At 40.4% G+C, this 14607-nt stretch overlaps 1 protein-coding gene across 7 annotated transcripts in view; it reads left to right on the top strand.

Annotated features, from left to right (window-relative positions):
* ZIC3 (Zic family member 3) overlaps positions 1-14607 on the top strand; it is a 421061-nt gene that overhangs the window by 170963 nt on the left and 235491 nt on the right. For all 7 annotated transcript variants that reach the window (XM_054545138.1, XM_054545141.1, XM_054545142.1 and 4 more), the window contains one exon: positions 3591-3691. The gene's annotated coding sequence lies outside the window, so the exon portion shown is untranslated. The remainder of the gene's footprint in view (positions 1-3590; positions 3692-14607) is intronic.

The following is a 14607-nucleotide window of genomic DNA, read 5'->3' on the forward strand; positions in this document are numbered from 1 at the left end:
GAAGTAAAGCTTATCTTGTGACAACATTTAGTTCCATTAGCTTTTACTGAATGATGAGTAGTAGGAGTTCTCAATATATTTTGAAAGGATTCTCTCTCTTTTTTACTCTGGAACATCACCAGCCACCCCTCTCCGCCTCCCTCCTCTGTTCAGTTTTATGTGAACTTTTGAATATAGGCTCTGTTTCTCCCAGATGCTTCATATTTACTTCCAGCAATGCCAGGGACTGAAGATCTCAAGAGTGACCCTTCTTTGTTTTCTCTCTGATTCACTTTTAAGGCGCATGAAAAGCACTAGGCTGACAGCTCTGGAGGCTCAAGACCTGTTGATCTCTGCACCATGTGCAGTATGGATCGTCTCTGTCCCATTAGCAGTAGTTCTCCCTTTGCACCTGCAGGAACCAGCATGGGGCAAAGGCCAGGCTGCTCCATCCTTGGTGCTTTTCCTGAAAGGAAGCAATTAACCAGGATTCAGGGGTAGGCCCTTTCTGTTTCTTCTAACACTTCTCGCCTACTTCTCCTTTCCCCCAAACACACACACACACACACACCCACACACATACATGCATACACACATACTCATTCATTCACAAACTCTCTAATTGGCTTATATGAACTGGTGCCTGGTATTGTACTACAGAGACCCATTTATTTAGAAAGAATTTAGTAAATACTTGCCATGTATAAAGCCTTGTACCAAACTCCAATGGCAAAATCTGTCTTCTCACCACAGTGAATAATTGAGGCTGTTATCCAGACGTTTGAGATGTAACTTTTGTATTAACTTGAATTATCTCTATCCATGGTTCTCTATTGAGGGTAGGTGGGTGGTAGAGGTGGGAGGCAGGGAATCCATATAAGTGCTCTACAAATTCATATGCAAATTGACTAAACAGTATATCTCATTTTCATATGTAAATGTATTATGAATTCATAGTAGCTTCTTTTATTTGTTTTTTAAAATGGTAGTAAGACATCATTTGTCATTTTAACCATTTTAAGGTGTACAATTCAGTGGCATTAATTGCATTTGCAATACTGTTCTGCCGTTTTCAAAACTTTTTTTTTATCATTTCAAATAGAAACTCTGTACCCATTAAACAACTCTCCACTTTTGCCTCCGTTCAGCCTCTGGTAATCTTTTGTCTACTTACCATCTTTGTGAATTTGCCTATTTTAGATACTTCATGTAAGTGGAATACAATATTTGTATTTTTGTGTCTGGCTTATTTCATTTAAGATAATGTTTTCAAGGATCATCCATGTTGCAGCATGTATCAGAATTTCATTCCTTTTTATGACTAATATTATTCCTTAATATGACTAATAATATTCCATTGTATGGAAAGGCCACATTTGTCTATCCATTTATCTGTTGAAGGACATTTGGATTGTTTCCACCTTTTGGCTATTGTGAATAATGCTGCTATGAACATTGGCACATAATTATTTATTTGAGTCCATGTTTTCATTTTTTCTTTTTCTTTTTCTTTTTTTTTTTTTTTTTGAGACAAGGTCTCACTCAGTCAGCCAGGCTGGAGTCCAGTAGGGTGAACACAGCTCACTGCAGCCTTGACCTCCTGGGCTCAAGCAATCTTCCCACCTCAGCCTCCTGAATAGCTGGGACCACAGATGCACACCACCATGTCTGGCTAATTTTTGTATTTTTTGTAGAAACGGGGTCTCATTAATATTGCCCAAGCTGGTCTCGAACCCCTGGGCTCAAGTGATCCTCCTGCTTTGGCCTCCCAAAGTGCTGGAATTATAGGCATGAGCCATCACTCCCAGCCTGAGTCTCTATTTTCAATTATTTGGGGGTATATACCTAGGAGTGGAATTGCTAGGTCATTTGGTAATTGCATATTGAACTTTCAGTAACCACCAAACTGCCTTCCACAGTGGCTGTACCGTTTTACATTCACAGCAACAACGTATGAAGGTTCCAATTTCTCTACATACTCCTCAACACTTGTTATTTTTTCTTTTATTTTTATTATTTTTTTTTTTTGTAAGCCATCTTAGTAGGTGAGAGGTGCATAGTAGCTCTTTGTTGCATACTTTTCTTACTATTCTCTGTGTGTAGGAGAGCAGGAGGCGGTTCCATAAAATATCCTCACATTCAAAATGTATTCTCAAATTCCAAAGTTTGATAACCTCTAATTTAGATACATTTTTAAAAACCTCTCCACATTGGCCGGGTGCAGTGGCTCATGCCTGTAATCCCAGCACTTTGGGAGGCCAAGTTGGGTGGAGCACCTGAGGTCAGGAGTTCGAGACTAGCCTGGCCAACATGGTGAAATCCTGTGTCTACTAAAAATACAAAATCAGCTGGGCATGCTGGTGCATGCCTGTAACCCCAGCTACTTGGGAGGCTGAGGCAGGAGAATCCGTTACAACCCGGGCGGTGGAGGTTGCAGTGAGCTGAGAACATGCCATTGCACTCCAGCCTGGGCGATAGGGCAAGATTCTGTCACAAAAACAACAACAACAACAACAACAACAACAAAAAAACCAACTCTCTACATTGCATGTTTTAGAAACATTTTATATATCCCTCATAGTAATATTGTGAAGTATTATTATCCTTATATGAGGAAACTGAGACTCTGAGAAGTTAAATAACTTACAGAAATAGATGCCCATACTCAGTTTGTCCAGTTCCCAATTCTCAGGGAACTTTCCTCAACATTCTCCTAACTGCCTTTCTGGACATGGACTGTTCAAGCTTGGAGGAAAGCAAGACATAGGCCTTTTTGTTTGTTTGTTTTAAACCTTCATGCATCTGTTCTCCTTGCCATGGCCCTACCTGTCTACCACGGTTTTATTCTTTACTCTCTGTCTATGTCAAATTCTCTTTTATTTTGATTGAGACTTTCCTATGGTGGAAACATTAGGGAATATGAGAAATTGAAAAGCAGAGACGGAAGTAATTCTGAATCGTAATGCCATGACATAGCTGCATACCATGTACATTTACATACGTCTACACACACAAACACACGAATTCACATGTATACATATAAAGGTGTGTATACGTGTGTGTGTGAGAGAGAAGTGTGAAAGTCTTTATCTTTTTATTTGGGACTCTCGCTGCTGGAAGTAGGCTTAAGTGGCAAGTAATATAGACCATTTCCTTGAAAAATCTTGCAGTTTGCTTCCTCTCTCCTTAGTGCTCCACAGAGAGCATAATAATGATGGTCTCATTGGGAGGAGGGCTCCGAAGGAGGTTGCTCACTCTTAGGCCACACTCTCAGGGCTGCTTCATGTGGTAGGGGTAGTAGAGGGAAGTTAAAATCTGGGTTCATAAGCACAAATACCCAAAATGGATCTCTTGCTTTTTATGAACTGTAAAATAAAGTGCTCTCCAGCAGGGAAAGGCCTCCTCAGCAATGCTTGGTTGGCATTTATACCCTTTAGATAGGAGTTGGAACTGTGGAGGCCACTGAGCCAGAGCTGCTCAGACTGTGCTCAGATTGACTCAACTGAATATGCAGTGACAGAGCCTGCTATTTATTCATTTATTCATTTGATCTTTTTTTTCTTTCATTTATTCTTCCAATGAAACGTTTATTGACTCTGCTTTGGTTCCAGATTTTGAGCTAGGAACTGGAGATACAGAGAAGAATGAGGAACATCACTGCCGCAGGGGAGATTGCAATGGAGTGGCATGGAGGAGATAGGCAGGAAAACAGGTAATTACAGTGGGGAGACCTAAGTGCTCCAAGTGGCAACTGCTGGATACCTTGGGAGCACAGACAGACAATGGAGAGGGCGGGGTGGATGGCTTAGTGGGAATTCCTCCTGGATGATCAGCCCTGGAGCTCAGCGCAGGGGTCTACACGGAAAGAAAGTAACCACATTGGCAACTATTCATTAGTAACACTTAACTGAACACCTACCAGGACCCAGAGCATGTTATAACATGATAATGATGGTAAGAAAATTTTAACTGACATTTATTGAACGCTTCTTATGTGCCGGTCAGTATACTAATCATCTTAAAAACAGACTTCATTTTCTTTCTTTCTTTTTTTTTTTTTGAGACAAAGTTTCTCTCTTGTTGCCCAGGCTGGAGTGCAATGGCACCATCTCGGCTTACTACAACCTCCACCTCCCAGGTTCAAGGGATTCTCCCACCTCAGCCTCCTCAGTAGCTGGGATTACAGGCGCTCGCCACCACGTCCAGCTAATTTTTTGTATTTTTAGTAGAGATGGGGTTGCACCATGTTGGCCAGGCTGGTCTCAAACTCCTGACCTCAGGCGATCCATCTGCCTTGGCCTCCCAAAGTGCTGGGATTATAGGCATAAGTCACCACACCTGGCCTGCGACTTCATTTGTTTAGAGCAGTTTTAGGTTCACAGCAAAATGGAGCAAAAAGAGGAGATCTCATATATCCCATGCCAGACACATGCATAACCTCCTTCACTATCAACATCCTCCACTACAGTGGTACATTTGTTATGATCCATGTGCTGACTTTGACTTATTATTGTCATCCAAAGTCTGTAGTTTACATTAAGGTTTACTCTTGGTATATGCTATAGTTTGGATATTTGTCCCTCCAAATCCCATGTTGAAGTTTGATCTTAATGTTAAAGGTTGGACCTAGTGGGAGGTGTTTGGGTCATGAGGGTGGATCCCTCATGAATGGCCTGATGTTGTCCTCACGGTAATGAGTCAGTTCTTGCTTTATTAGTTCCCACAAGATCTGTTAGAAGGAGTCTGAGGCTGGGCATGGTGGCTCACACCTGTAATCCCAGCACTTTGGGAGGCAGAGGTGGGAGGATCACCTGAGGTCAAGAGTTCGAGACTGGCCTTGCCAACATGGCAAAACTCCATCTCTACTAAAAATACAAAAATTAGCTGGGCAGGGTGGTGCGGGCCTGTAATCCCAGCTACTCAGGAGGCAGAGGCAGGAGAATTGCTTAAACCCAGGAGGCAGAGGCTGCAGTGAGCCACGATTGTGCCACTGCACTCCACAGTCCAGCCTGGGTGACAGAGAGAGAGACTGTCTCAGAAAAAAAAAAAAAAAAAAGTCTGGTACCTCCCTCTTCTCTCACTCTCTTGCTCCATCTTCCACCATGTGACATGTTGGCTTCCCTTCACCTTCCGTCATGATTGTAAGCTTCCTCAGGCCTCACCAGAAGCAGATGCTGGTGCCATGCTTCTTGTACAGCCTGCAGAACCATGTGCCAAATAAACTTCTTTTCTTTACGTATTACCCAGCCTCAGGTATTCCTTTATAGCAATGCAAACAGACTAACACAGTGTGGTACATTCTATGAATTCGAACAAATGCATAATGGCATGTATCCACCATTACAGTATTATACAGAGTAGTTTCACTTAAAAAACCTCTGTGCTCTGCGTAGGTATTTTTAATATACTAACTAATTTAATTATCATACCAACCTTTTGAGGTAGAGACAGCTATTACCATTTTTCAGATGGGAAAAGTGACAGACAGGGGTACAAAGAGAGCAAGAAACCTGCCCAATCAAGTATTCTGACTCTAAAGCCTTAGCACAGCTAATTTCATTTCTATCACTCTACAAATCTTTGTCTGCTTATTTATAGTTTATGCAATTATAATCATGCTGAAATAATGTGCTCTTTTCATGTAATATATCAACAGATTTTAAAATAAATTAAATTTCTTATTCATACATAATACTTGCACATACTTATAGGGTACCTGTGATTTTTTTTTTTTTTTTTTTTTTTTTTTTGAGGCAGGGTCTCACTCTGTCGCTCAGGCTGGAGTGCAGTGGCTTGATCTCGGCTCACTGCAACCTCCACCTCCCGGGTTCAAGCGATTCTCCTGCCTCAGCCTCCCCAGTAGCCGGGATTACAGGCGCACGCCACCAGGCCAGGCTAATTTTTGTATTTTTAGTAGATAGGGGGTTTCACCACGTTGGCCAGGCTGGTCTCAAACTCCTGACTTCAAGTGATCTGTCCACCTCGGCCTCCCAAAGTGCTGGGATTACAGGCGTGAGCCACCGTGCCTGGCCTGTGGTAGTTTATTAAATGCACACAGTGTATAATGATCATGTGAGGGTATTTAGAACATCCACGACCTCAAGTAGTTAGCATTTCTATGTTTTGAGAACATTTCAAGTCCTCTATTTTAGCTAGTTTGAAATATCCAATACATGCTTTAAAAATTTTAGTTACCCTATTCTGCTATGGAACATTAGAACTTACTTCTTCTTCCTAACTATATGTTTGTACTCATTATCCAACCTCTTCATTGCCCTTCCAACCCACACACCCTTCCCAGCCTCTGGTATCTATCATTCTACTCTTTACCTCCATGTGATCCATTTTTTAGCTCCTACATATGAGTGAGAACATGTGATACTTGTCTTTCTGTGCCTGACTCATTTCACTTAACATATTGACCTTCAGTTCCATCTGTATTACTGCAAGTAACAGGATTTCATTCTTTTTTACGACCAAATAGTATTCCATTGCGTATGTATTTACCACATTTTCTTTATCCGTTTATCCATTGATGGACACTTAAATTTATTCTGTATCTCAGCTATTGTGAATAGGGCTGTGATAAACATAGGAGTGCAAGTATCCCTTTGATACACTGATTTCCTTTCCTTTGAGTAAACATCCAGTAGTGGGATTGCTGGATCATATGGTAGTTCTAGTTTTAGTTTTCTATGAAATCTCCATATTGTTTTCTATAGTGGCTGTACTAATTTGCATTCTCACCAAAAATGCATAACAATTTGCTTTTTTCTGCATCCTAGCCAGTATCTGTTATTTTTTGTCTATTTGATAATAGCCATTCCAACTGGGGTAGGATGATAACTCATTGTGGTTTTGATTTGCATTTCCCTGATGATTAGTGACATTGAACATTTTTTCATATACTTCCTGGACATTTGTATGGCTTTATTTAAGAAATGTCTATTCAGATCCTTTGCCTACTTTTTAATGTTTCTTTCTTTCTTTCAACTGTTGAGTTGTTTGGGTTCCTTGTATATTCTGGGTATTAGTCACTTGTCAGATGAATAATTTGCAAATATCTTCTCCTATTCAACAAGTTGTCTCTTCCCTCTGTTAATTGTTTCCTTTGCTGAGCTGAAGTGTTTTAGTTTAATATGGTCCCATTTGTCTATTCCTGTTTTAGTTGCTTGTGCTTTTAAGGTCTTAGTCATAAAATCTTTGCCTAGACCGATGTCCTGAAGTATTTCTCCAATATTTTCTTTTAGTAGTTTTGGATCTTACATATAAGTCTTTAATTCATCTTCAGTTGATTTTTGTATATGGCAAGAGATAGAGATTCCGTTTCATTCCTCTGCACATGGATATACAGTTTTTCCAGCACCATTTACTAAAGAGGAAGTCCTTTTCCCCATGTATCTTCGTGGTGTCTTTGTTAAAAATCAATTAGCTGGCTGGGCATGGTGGCTCACTCCTGTAATCCCAGCACTTTGGGAGGCTGAGGTGGGCACATCACTTCAGGTCAGGGGCTCAAAAGCAGCCTGGCCAACATCATGAAACCCCGTCTCTACCAAAAAAACAAAAAATAAGGCCAGGCGCGGTGGCTCACGCCTGTAATCCCAGCACCTTGGGAGGCCGAGGCAGGCGGATCATGAGGTCAGAAGATCGAGACCATCCTGGCTAACACGGTGAAACCCCATCTCTACTAAAAAATACAAAAAAATTAGCTGGGCATGGTGGTGGGCGCCTCTAGTCTCAGCTACTCGCGAGGCTGAGGCAGGAGAAAGGTGTGAACCCGGGAGGCGGAGCTTGCAGTGAGCCGAGATCGTGCCACTGCACTCCAGCCTGGGCGACAGAGCAAGACAATGCCTCAAAAAAAAAAAAAAAAAAAAAAAAAAATACAAAAAATTAGCCAGGTATAGTCCCAGCTTCTCGGGAGACTGAGACAGGAGAATCGCTTAAAACCAAGAGGCGGAGGTTGCAGTGAGCTGAGATCGCGCTACTGGACTCCAGCCTGGGCGACACAGCGAGACTCCATCTCAAAAGAAAACAAAACAACAAGAACAACAAAAAACGACAACAAAACACCAAACAATTAGCTGTAAACGTGAAGTGAATTTATTTCTCGGTTCTCTATTCTGTGCCATAGATCTATGTGTCTATTTTCACCATGCTGTTTTTATTATAATAGCCTTCTAGCATATTTTGAAATCAGATAATATGATGCCTCCATCTTTATTCTTTTTGCTTAGGAGAGCTTTGGCTATTCAGGCTAATTTTTGGTTCCATATAAATTTTAGGATTTTTTTTTTCTATTTCGCAATAGCATTTTTTATGTTTCTACATGCAGTACTTAATACATTTAACTTTTTCAAAGTTATTAAAGAATAAACATGTTAGAAAATATATAAAACAAAAAAAAGAAATACAATTTAAAATACCCTATAGTCTTGGCTTCTATACACTACTTAAAGCATTAATATGTTTAATACTTTTTTAATGTTTTTCCTTTGCTCATGTTAAAAAATTTTTTTTTGGCTATTGGACATTATGTTGTTGTTTTACAGGAAAGAGTGTGGAATCTGTTATTTGGTTCCCTTGCTTTGTTCAGTTCTGAATACATTGTAGAGCCTGAGTGAGACTTGCAAGTCCCCATTCACCTTGCTCTCTTGCTTTTTGATTGGACTGGAAGCTCCATGAGACAATGGCCTTACTGGTTTTGCTCACTACTTTTTCCCCAGGAGGAAACATTGCCTGACACATACACAGTAGGTGCTCAATAAATAGCTAGTCTCTCAGCTTTCTTTCTTGTCCCAGATTTATGTACAGAAATAAGATTGTTGTCTGTAAAATTTAAATCAAATTGTGTGCTGTCCTTGTAGGCCTTGGTTGAGATTTAACTTTATTTTTAATTTTAACTTTATTTTTACCTTGAGAAAAGTTGGTGAGGGAGGAATTCAGAAACACATGTGGTAGGCTTTGCTTTGTACAGGAGGGGCATTTCCTCAGTTCTTGCAAGAGGAAAATATGGGGGCAGGTGTAGTTCTGTTTTTAGGTTTGTAATAGAAAGAGAAGTCATTTTTGTTTGATGACTTCTATTTTGTCAATGAGTTAAGTAGCAAGGTTACAGCTGAGGGGGGTAGGATGTAGGAATAGGCATGAAATACTTGTCTTGAAAAGTAGGAAGGAGATATTTCTAAAGTGATACGGTAGGGTTTCTGGGCAATGTTTGAGGGGTCATTAGAGGTCTTAGATCAGGAATTCTAAAGAAAACTTGTTGCGCAGAATAGGGGGGATTCTCTGTCCTAAGATACTTTTAGTTATTTTTCTGTCTATTGCTCTCAAAGGAACTTTTTGTTTTAAACCTAAGGCCTGGCGTCCTTGAAGCTACTTCAGGTGATCCAAAAATCCCCTGAACTTACAGGCAAAAAATTATGCATATGTGTATTTTCCAGAGAATGGGTCCTTAGCTCTCATTAGATTATCAAAGAAGTGTCTGACCCCCAAAAGATTAAGAACCACTGTTGAAATGCTTGCCCTCCTAATTAGTACAGCCCTTTAGGACTGCACCACAGTCGCTCTCCTTCCTAGCCAGTATTCTCACTGGCTCATGAATTACCTAATATGGAGGCATGTTAGGTAACTCAGCAACTAAACCCCTAGTATGAACTTCAGGTAACCCTACCTAATGTGGTCTTTTCACACCACCAACTCTGCCTCTCTTACCCCCAGCCATTCACCACAATGACTATAGCGAGAGGAGACAGTGTCGTTGCTTAACAATGCAACGAACACTGTCACTACAAGTATGGCTATTCCTGCCTCTATTTAATACCCCTCTTATTAGTACACATTGATGTTGTTTCTCATCCTTGGATATGCTAGTTCAAAGAGGGTGTGCATATAAAGAAATTTCCGGCCGGGCGCGGTGGCTCATGCCTGTAATCTCAGCACTTTTGGAGGCCGAGGCGGGCGGATCACAAGGTCGGGAGACCGAGACCATCCTGGCTAACACCGTGAAACCCCCTCTCTACTAAAAATACAAAAAATTAGCCGTGCGTGGTGACGGGCGCCAGTAGTCCCAGCTACTCGGGAGGCTGAGGCAGGAGAATGGCGTGAACCCAGGAGGCGGAGCTTGCAGTGAGCCGAGATCGCGCCACTGCACTCCAGCTTGGGCGACAGAGCAAGACTCCGTCTCAATAAAAATAAATAAATAAATAAAATAAAATAAAATAGAAAAAGAAATTTCCAAAGAGTTGTCAGCAATCCATACTTCCGTCAGTGGCATGTGAACTTGCTTGTTTCTCCACACTGGGAATTATTGTGCCTTTTATTGCTATTACCAATCTGACAGTTGAAAATAGTATGTTGTTGTCTTAAGTTGGCACTTGTTTTAAGTATGTCACCACAGGGATTTTTAACCTGGAGTTCTTAGATGAGCTGGGAACTCCCGGAAATTGCATGCAAATTGTTGTTTGTGTTTCTGTGCATTCTTTAGGGGTGAGAGAAAGGGTGAGAAGGGTTGAGAAGGGTTCTGTAGCCTTCCTCAGATTTTCCAAGGGAGTCTAAGCCTCCAAGATATTACAAAATAAAACTGGAAAGGTTTTATAGCAAATTACTAATGAAAAGTAGGTAAGCAATAAATAACTAACTTGGGAAAGTTATAAAATGCAGCAATCACATAAGATGCCCATGGTCCCCAACTATAATTCTTTTTTTTTTTTTTTAAATCAATGTTGACCAGGTTGGACTCGAATATGTAGCCTCGCCTCCCCGAGTGCCAGGGCAACTGGCCTGAGCCACGGCGGCTCCCCCAACTATAGCTCTTGATACCCTTTTTTATGTTAAAAAAATTCAGTGATGCTTATTAAACGACCATAAGGAAGACTTTATTTAGGGCCATGGCAACAGGTACACTGCAACAGAGCCTTGAGGTGGAAGAGAGAGAGAATGGGCTCAACTCCAGATAGAGCATGGGCAAGTGGGAATAGCCAAGCAGCAGGGTGGAGGTTATCACAGGATGGAAAATTGCTAAGAAGCCACAGCAGGGGCAGGGGTATTCTGGCTAAACCAACCCAACAGGATTCTTGCTGAAAGCAGGTCGGGGTGATAAGACATCCCTTGGGGAATGAGGGAGGATTGAGGACCCTGATCAGATAATTACTGAGGATAATCAGATATCAAGGATGGGGATTCTTGCTAAAGTGACTTAGCTAGTTTTCTAAAGCTAGATTTTACAAGGAAATGCATAGATGGGCCTAGTAGAGGATTCCTGACCAAAGTTTCACTAAGCAAATAATCTTTGTCACTTTTTTTTTTTTTTTTTTTTTTTTTTTTGTTGAGACAGAGTCTTGCACTGTTGCCTGGGCTGAAGTGCAATGGCACGGTCTCAGCTCACCGCAACCTCCGCCTCTCGGGTTCACGTGATTCCCCTGCCTCAGCCTCCCGAGTAGCTGGGATTACAGGCACACACCACCACACCAGACTAATTTTTTGTGTTTTTAGTAGAGACAGTGTTTCACTGTGTTGGCCAGGCTGGTCTCGAACTCCTGACCTTGTGATCCGCCCACCTCGGCCTCCCAAAGTCCTGGGATTACAGGTGTGAACCACTGCACCTGGCCTCTTTGTCACTTTTGACACCTGAAATTCTCAGCCTCTCCTAGTTTCCTTCCTCTGGGATGCTCCTGCTCTCTGGCACACAGTCTGGAAAAATCTTTTCTTTTTTTTTTTCTAAGACATAGTCTTGCTCTGTCACCCAGGCTGGAATGCAGTGGTGCGATCTGGGCTCACTGCAACTTCTGTCTCTCGGGTTCAATTGATATTCCTTTCCCCACCACCACGCCTGGCTAATTTTTTGTGTTTTTAGTAGAGACAGGGGTTTCACCATGTTGATCAGGCTGGTCTTGAATTCCTGACCTCAGGTGATCCACCTGCCTCTGTCTCCCAAAATGCTGGGATTACAGGCATGAGCCACTGTGCCTGACCGGAAAAATCTTTTTTTGTGGGAAAACCATGAATGAGCTCTGTGGACCAGTCCATTGCTCCCTCATCTAAGTGGTTGAGTTAATCCTGATTCCTTTCTCAAAGCTCTCCTCTTGTTCTTAGAGAAAGGCCATTCTAGCACTTTACTTCCACAGGGTTCCCAAGGAGGTACCCTTGTGGGAAGCAGGATGTGCAAATCTGTTTTTCTGAGGGGGTCTTGGCGCCTTTTAAGAAGCTGCCAACCAAAAAGCTTTGAATTTTATCTTTAAATTTCATATAATTATTGCATTGTATTCCCTAGAATATTTTTGCATGTCTTAAAGTTAAAAAAAATTCTTACCAAAATATTGGTTTAAAATGGACATTTGGGGAAGTTGTCTTATATCTGTCAGTGAATCCGAAGATCCCTCAGTTGGGTTCAAATGTGCCTGATTTTCTCTGTGTTTACTTTAAAAGTGTTAGATACATGTAAACTTAAAATAAAGCATGTTTGCAGGGCTGACTTTTCAGTTTCTTTCATTTTGTAGGATTTTCTTTCTCAGAAAACTCTACTTTGGATCAAAAGAAGCTATGCATTCTATTTTCCAAAGATCTTCCATTTTGCAGAACACGATTTTAACCATCCGAAATGTCGTTAGTTGAAATTATTTTTTTCAGTGTCTCAATTCAACTACCAAATGCCATTCTGTGTTCAGAAATGGTGTCTCTTCTGCCATCTTGGAGGAAGTGCATGGTTTGCCTTCTGTTCACTATTACCCTTCTAATTTTGTCTCTATCCATGAGGTAGGTGATACAACCCTGAAGACAAAATGCCTATATGGGCTAAGGAAATTGAAGTAGAGGATTTGTCCCAGGACATCGGTGATAAAGTGGGACAAGAAAGTTAATCTTCTGATACCCATTATCTTTTTGTGAGGGAATGTTGTGTAGCATTGAGAATTCCTACGTGATGATAGGCCTTGGTTCTACCACTTACTAACTGGGAGGCTTGTTGCGAGGTACAACACTTCTGTATACCTCAGTTTTCTCATCTATAAAATGGAGATAGTAATATTTACTTTGCAGGGTGGTGGTAAGGACTAAAGGAGATAATATCTGTAAAGTGTCAGGTATATAGTAGGTAAAATGTAAAGATTAATTAACCTATCTATCCATGCTTCTTGGAAAAGTTCTTTGTGGAGAGAAATAAGTCTTATGAAGGTTCTATTGCGAACTTTATTTTGGCAATCCAATCATAGAATCTAAGATTCTCTGGAACTGGAAGAGCACTTAGAGATTGACTAGTTTAATTAACTTGTATTACAGAGGCAGAAACAGGCTGAGAGAGGGTGATGACATGCTCAGGGTCACAAGGTGATGTAGAATCCCCGATAAAGACACTCATACTTAAGAGGGGAATATGTATTTTCAGGAACCTTTGTTTCAAAAGATGTATTAAAAAGAAGTCTTTCAAAGTAAAAATGCATTGTGCCCTAAAATAAGAATCCCCATGTCTAAAGCTCATCTGATAATGGGTATAAATCAGTTATATTTAAAATGGTACCAAAGTAAAGTAAAACAGGTGGGTTTCTTTAAAACTAAAAGGTCATATGCATTTTAAAAATACAATGATGTGTAGATAATGAACACGTTAGCATATATAGCCATTAAAATGTAAATCACCTTGCTAATCTCCCTCACAATTGAAAAAATAAATAGACTATCAAAATATTTAGGGGAATATCAGATGAAATTTTACTTAAATTTTTTCTTCCAGACTTTTTATTCTTCACCCAAGATTACTTTGGTCTATCTAACCATAAGAAGAAAAATAAGCTTAATACATAGATAAATGCTTGTCTTCCTAACACTACAAAAGAAACATTTGTTCTCCCAGATAACTCTTAAGTAAACTGCTGTCAAAACAATTAGTGTTATTTTTCTATTATCTTCCTATTTGAGAGTAAATAACCATTTCATGAATATGTTAATTATCTAGTAGGGGGAAAAGATAAGAAGGGCTCTATATCTCCAGAAGCAACGATAAATCATCAATTATATACAAAAACACAAGAAAGGGTTATAAGCGGGGTAGTGATATGTCTACATTTCACCTAGCCAAAGTAAAATCAGTTCAGTTTTGATAGTTGAAAGAGAACCAGGAAAGAAGTGACAATATTTTGGTAGAATGAACCACGAATAAGCCTTCATTTGTGCACTGTGGCTGCAATGAGACTGTCTTCTGTCTCACCAAGTATTCAATAGTTTTATTGCTAAGAAAGCTATTTGATTTTCACATAATTTAGAACACACGTTTTGGGATTGCGTAATTGTCATCGTAAAGACTTGGAGAAGTGAAGATAAACCCTTGAGTATGTTCCTCTCACTTAGAAAATCCTAGTTTATGCTACAAGTACTGAACAGAGATTTTTCTCTTATAAAATCACTTTTTAAAATATATGATTGTGCTTACTTTAAGCTTCATCTACCTTTAGTAATCATGCCCAACTTTTGGCAGCTTTGAATGTGCCTTTTGAAATCTCCGGCACAGAATTCTTCACCATCCGCAGTGGTTAAATGTTTTGCTGAAAGGGAACACATTTTGAAGGGGGAGAGGAGGTGGGGGTGGGGAGAAAACGCAGAAAAGTGCTTTCTCTTCCTATTTTGAAGGGGCAAGATGTATTT

This window comes from Pongo abelii, chromosome X (assembly GCF_028885655.2).
Source record: "Pongo abelii isolate AG06213 chromosome X, NHGRI_mPonAbe1-v2.0_pri, whole genome shotgun sequence".
Classification (NCBI taxonomy): domain Eukaryota; kingdom Metazoa; phylum Chordata; class Mammalia; order Primates; family Hominidae; genus Pongo; species Pongo abelii.